Genomic DNA, 6,546 nt, shown 5'->3' on the forward strand with positions numbered 1-6,546 from the left:
CACCTTGCTAAGATGTTAGTGGAGCGTGTGTGGTTTACTGGCACACTAATTGGTTCTAAGAGAAGGTGGCAAAGGGTGATTCATTGTTCATCATAGTTCGATGGAGCGTGTGTGGTTTACCGGCACATCGAATAGGTGATCGTTACAATGAAGGCACCATGTGAATTTGCATGGTAATTCACACCCGCTTTGTGATCCTCGGCATCCCAGTCACAAACAAGAGGGGCATATCGAGATTTAAACATGCCATTGAATAGTTCAATGAATCTCATCCGAATCTAGGAATTCTCAAAAACACTTAGGACTAAAAGTTTAAGTTTTGTGATGGAGAATTAGTGAATCGTCATTCACTTACCTTCAATTTATTTGCATGTTGGATTACGGCATCCCTTTTCTAGTATGTAAATGTTATTGTTGTATCCTAGCCCTAATTTTTCTTATTGGGTGATAATTAGGGATTCTTGTTCTAATCTATCTTTGTCCTTTCTATAGATGTCAAACGCAAACAACGCTGCTGCTAGTTCTTTCACGTTGATGAGCCTTTGCCAAAAGGTCACCTTCGATGGAACGAACTTTGGCGAATGGATAAGATACATTCGCACCATTGCTCGCTATGAGGATAAAGAGTATGTCCTCGATGAGAAGCTCGAGAAAATCAACCCCGAAGTTGCTACTCCCGCCGAAATCACCGCCTTTGAAACCCATGAGCGAGATGCAACGAAAGTACATTGCATCATGATCGCCACCATGAACTCCGAATTTCAAAAGTCCTACGAGGACATATATCCATACGAGATGCATCAAGACTTGTTGGAGAGGTACCACCAAAACGCGAGACAAGAGCGTTACGAGATCTTCACTAACATGATTTCCGCCAAGATGGGTCATGGAGAATCTCTTACCGTGCACCTGCAAAAGATGCAAAGGTATGTCGACCACCTTCGCAAGTTAAATGTTGACTTCGGCGAAGACTTGGCGATCGACATGGTGCTTCACTCTTTGCCTCCGATGTACAACCAATTTAGGATGACCTACCACATGAACAAAGAGGAGGTCACCCTAAGCAAACTCCAAGGTCTCTTGAGGGTTGCTGAGAGCAACTTCAAGGACATGTCTGTTGCACCAACTCCCAATCGATCCGCTGCTCCTGTCTTGGCTATTGGTCAAGGGAAGGGAAAGAAGAGGAAAGCTTCTTCAAATAACTATCGAAAGGTGAAAGCCCGAGATGGTTCCTCTTCTAGTGGGACCAAAGTTGATCCCTCTAAGCCCTGCTCTAACCCGAAGGAGGCAGAGTGCCACCACTGCCACAAGATAGGACATTGGAAGAGAAGCTGCTCGGATTACCTGCAAGCCATTAAGGAAGGAAAGATCAAGCCATCTTTCGCAGGTATATATGCAATCAAATCTAACGATTCTAATCATGCTATTTCTTGGGTTCTTGACACCGGTTGTGGTTATCACATTTGTTCTAATGTGCAGGGACTAAGAAGAAGTAGGGATGTGGAGCAAGGAAGGATCAATCTAATCATGGGGAACAGAAGATCGTCGCCTGTGACCAAGATTGGAGTGTATTCTTTAGTGCTTAAGAATAGTTTAGTTTTAGATTTGAACAATTGTTGCTATTCGCCAGAAATGGCTAGAAACATCATTTCATTTCATGGTTTATATAGACAAGGATTTAGATTTTCTTTTAATAATGAGAATGGTTCTATTTTGGCTTATCTAAATGGTGTCTTTTACTTTGAAGCTATACCATGTAATGGAATATATGAAACTGTTTTGATTGTTGATAACTTAGGAAATGATGTTTTGAATATTGATTCTTCCACTAGTATGGATAAAGCATCCTTGTGGCATTGTCGTCTTGGACATGTCAACAAGAAACGCATAGCCCAACTCCAAAAGGATGGAGTGTTGGAGTCATTCGACCTTAGGGAAGATGACACATGCGAGTCTTGTTTATTTGGAAAGATGACTAAGTCACCCTTCACGAGTACTTGTGAAAGGGGTGAGGGACTATTAGACCTAATACATACCGATGTATGTGGACCTTTTAGATCAACCACGAAGGATGGGAACCGCTTCTATGTGACTTTTACCGACGATTATAGTAGATATGGGTATATCTATTTAATCAAGCAAAAGTCAGAAACCTTTGAAAAGTTCAAAGAGTTCAAGAATGAAGTGGAGAATCAATTGGGCAGGAAAATCAAGATGCTTCGATCCGATCGAGGAGGAGAGTACCTAAGTCTTGAATTCCACGATTATCTCAAGGAGTGTGGAATAGTTTCGCAATTGACGCCTCCTAGGACACCGCAGTTGAATGGTGTGGCAGAAAGGCGTAATCGAACCTTATTGGATATGGTTCGCTCTATGATGAGTCGTGCTTCACTACCTATCTTCTTTTGGGGGTATGCCTTAGAGACTGCCGCCCATATCCTTAACCGAGTCCCTACTAAGAAGGTTGCCAAAACACCTCACGAGATGTGGACGGGGAAAGCTCCCTCGTTGGCACATATCAAGGTTTGGGGTTGCGAGGCTTTCGTAAGACGAGATACTCACGACAAGCTTGAACCTCGAAGTGAGCGATGTATTTTCATCGGCTACCCGCAAACTTCCTTTGGATATCTCTTCTATAGACCGAAAGATAATGTTATCTTTGTTGCGAGAAGAGGAGTTTTCCGAGAGCGAGAACTCATAAGCCAAGGAGACAGTGGGAGGCAAATCAAACTTGAAGAGATTCAAGAGTCGATAGATGAAGGAACCTTTACCGCTGGCATTCAACCCGAGGAGGAAACTCCGGTTGAACCGATTGACGAATCCTTAACTCTTAGACGTTCCGATAGAGTTAGAGTTCATCCCCAGTTTTATGGTTTTCATATTACTACCGAAGGGGACACTTATATTAGTGATGGTACACTAGTAAATCTTGATGAACCTAATAGCTATAAGGAAGCCATGGCAGGCCCGGAGTCTGCGAAATGGAAAGAGGCGATGGATAGCGAGATCCAATCCATGTACGATAACCAAGTTTGGAATTTGGTTGATTACGTGCCCGAACGTAAGACCGTAGGGTGCAAGTGGATCTTCAAGAAGAAGACCGACGTGGATGGGAACGTACACACATATAAAGCGCGATTGGTTGCGAAGGGCTTTACTCAAACTCCCGGAGTTGACTATGATGAGACCTTCTCACCAGTTGCGAAGATTAAATCTATTAGAGTGATGCTAGCAATTGCCGCATTTCATGATTATGAGATTTGGCAAATGGATGTCAAGACCGCTTTCCTTAACGGAAAGTTGGCTGAGGATGTTTACATGGCTCAGCCAGAGGGGTTTGTGGATCCGAAGCATCCGAATAGAGTGTGTAAGCTTGAGAAGTCCATTTATGGACTTAAGCAAGCGTCTCGCAGATGGAATCTTTGCTTCGATGAGAAAGTCAAAGAGTTTGGATTTGTACGAAGCAAAGACGAATCTTGTGTATATGTCAAAGCCAGTGGGAGTGTAGTAAGCTTCCTTGTTCTATATGTCGATGACATATTACTCATAGGAAACGACATCCCGACTCTGCAGGAGGTTAAGTCCTGGCTCGGGAAGTGCTTCGCTATGAAGGACCTCGGAGAGGCTTCTTACATTTTGGGAATAAGGATAGTAAGAGAAAGAAGTAAGAGACTAATTGGACTTAGTCAGAATACTTACTTGGAGAAGGTACTAAAACGTTTTAGTATGGAAAACTCAAAGAAGGGAGAACTACCGATACAAGGAAATGCCAAGTTGAGTAAGACTCAAAGTCCGAGTACCGAAGCTGAGATAGCAGAAATGAGCTGAGTACCATACACTTCCGCAGTTGGCTCAATCATGTACACTATGACTTGTACTCGCCCTGATGTAGCCTTCGCTTTGAGCATGGTTAGCAGATATCAAGGGAACCCTGGCAAAGCACATTGGATTGCGGTGAAGAACATCCTTAAGTACCTTCGGAGGACGAAAGAATGGTTCTTAGTCCTTGGAGGGAGTGATGACTTGAAGGTGCAAGGGTATAGTGATGCCAGCTTTCAGACCGACAGGGACAACTACCGTTCGCAGTCGGGCTGGGTCTTTACCCTAAATGGAGGAGCAGTGACTTGGAAGAGTTCCAAGCAAGAAACCATAGCTGATTCAACGTGCGAATTAGAGTACATCGCAGCGAGCGAAGCGTCGAAGGAGGCAATATGGCTGAAGAACTTCATCGGTGATCTTGGAGTTGTGCCGGCCATAAAGGAGCCCATGGAGATTTTCTGTGATAACGAAGGTGCGGTTGCCTTGACCAAGGAACCGAGGGATCATGATAGATCTCGACATATCGACAGAAAATATCACTTCATTAGACATCGTGTAGAAGAAGGACAACTCGTAGTGAAGAGGATATCATCAGAAGCTAACCCAGCAGATCCGCTTACGAAGGGACTGAGTAGGGTTAAGAACTTGCAGCATGCTAGGAGTATTGGGCTGAAGGATGATATTAGCATAGATTAGACAGTATTAGAAACGTATAATAGATAAATGTAATTGACATTTGATGATTAAATAAAGAAGTTTTATTTATGAGTAAAGTTACTATCACATGTTAATTGTTTAACTATTGTTTCACTTTGCATGTTTTGACTTCCAGAATAATTGAGTTTATTAGGAATAATCGAATTATTCAAATGGTCCACAATCGTTCATATGTTGGGAGTAGATATGAATGAAGATTGTCATGAATTGGTGTGTAGAGTGTCTAAATAGTGTTAGACATAGCAAGGGTTGTTGCAACGTTCATGAGTGCTTATGAACTGGTTTTGAGCATTGGAATAAACCCGCGCTTGCTGGAATCACCTTATGGAATACGATATAAAAAGGTGATCGCAAGACGATAATATCATATGGTCTTAAAACCTAGATATATGGTTTATTATTTGTTAATTGATTGTACATTGATAATGCGAAAACGCATCAGTAACTTGATGTTATAAAACGCATTGTTGTGTATAGTTGGTTAATGAATAAGTAAATGCATATAAGTCGAAGTTTATCTGTAGATTTTATCCTAAGAGGATAGAAGAGATATCTTGGCCACTCGATGATTTGATTTGACTTATGTGCCGGGCCCGGTCAGAACTGAATTGATGTGTTCGATTAAGTTCTATGTCAAATAAATCAGAGATCGAGAAATCTAAATGCTAGACTAACCATTCCATAGGATTGTCAGCATGATATCTAACAGAGGACTGTACGATCCCGTATCTAAAGGACAAGATTGATTAGATCAGAGTTGACAGCGTCTTTGAGAGCTATGATTGCAAACCGTATTGTACTTGTATAGTTACTAGACTTATCCAAGTGGGAGACTGTTGGAATAGTGTCTAAGGCTATAACTATATTCGGTTGTGCATGGTCCTTTTGGGTTGCCTTCACCATAGCAACTTGAAGGATGATTTGTTAAGAGAGAGTAAATATTATAAGGAATAATATTTGACTATTTGATTAATATAAGTCATAGATTAATTTGTATTAATTGGTGACTTAAAGAGATTAATTAAATAAGAGGGTATAAACTGTCAATTGTTTGATAGTTACACTTTAGACTATAAATCCATTAGGATACACCTTGGACGGATTCTAAGAGCTTTAGGATAGCTCAAAATCGTCCATAGGGTTATCTATGGAATGGATTTGGATAGCCTTAAGAGAAGATTATCCAATTAGGGTTTAGGGTGAAACCCTTAAGGAGTCTACAAGTATAAATAGATCCTATGGGTGAGGGAATTCTACACACAACCTTAAGCAAGGATACTCTGGCCGAATTCGTCCCTCTCCTCTCTCCTAAATTATCTTGCTTGCTATTGGTGTTTGTAAGCCATTAGAGGAGTGACAATTGTGACTCTAGAAGCTCCAAGACAAACAAGATCAACAAGAGATTCAAAGGTATGATTCTAGATCTGTTTCATCATTGTTATTTAACCTAATTAGCTATTAGAAGTCTTGGATTCAAAAGCATGTTTATTAGAAAGCCTAGATCCAAGCAATAGGGTTTTGCATGCGCACATAGGAAAGTTCTTATGGCAAAAACCCAACATGATAATCACGTAAAGTCCAGACCTTGACACTCATATAACATCTAGATGGTCCTACTTGGTGATTTAGCCCCAAAAATAAACTCCTAAGTTCATGGCTCCCAAAATAACCCATAAAGCTCCAAGGGTTAAGGTCTCTGGACCTCTTTGAGTCCAGATCCAAAGTATAAACTCAAGAAGGGACCAATTCCTCCACATATCCATTCTCTAAAGGGGTTAGAAAACCCTAACTTTAAGAATCAACACCAAAACTGAATAAGGTATGAATAAATACCTCAAGATGAAGTCTCTAAACTCTGAAACCACCAGATCCGCTCCTCCTTCAGCCTCCTCTTGCCTTAGTCACCTCTTTTTGCAATCACACCAACAAAATTATCAAAAGTGGCCTCTCCTCCCTCACAAACGCTCTAGATCTCTTAGGGTCTCTCTCTAGGATTTGGTAGCCATAAAT

Source organism: Lactuca saligna, chromosome 7 (assembly GCF_052625555.1).
Source record: "Lactuca saligna cultivar CGN05327 chromosome 7, ASM5262555v1, whole genome shotgun sequence".
In the NCBI taxonomy this organism is placed as follows: domain Eukaryota; kingdom Viridiplantae; phylum Streptophyta; class Magnoliopsida; order Asterales; family Asteraceae; genus Lactuca; species Lactuca saligna.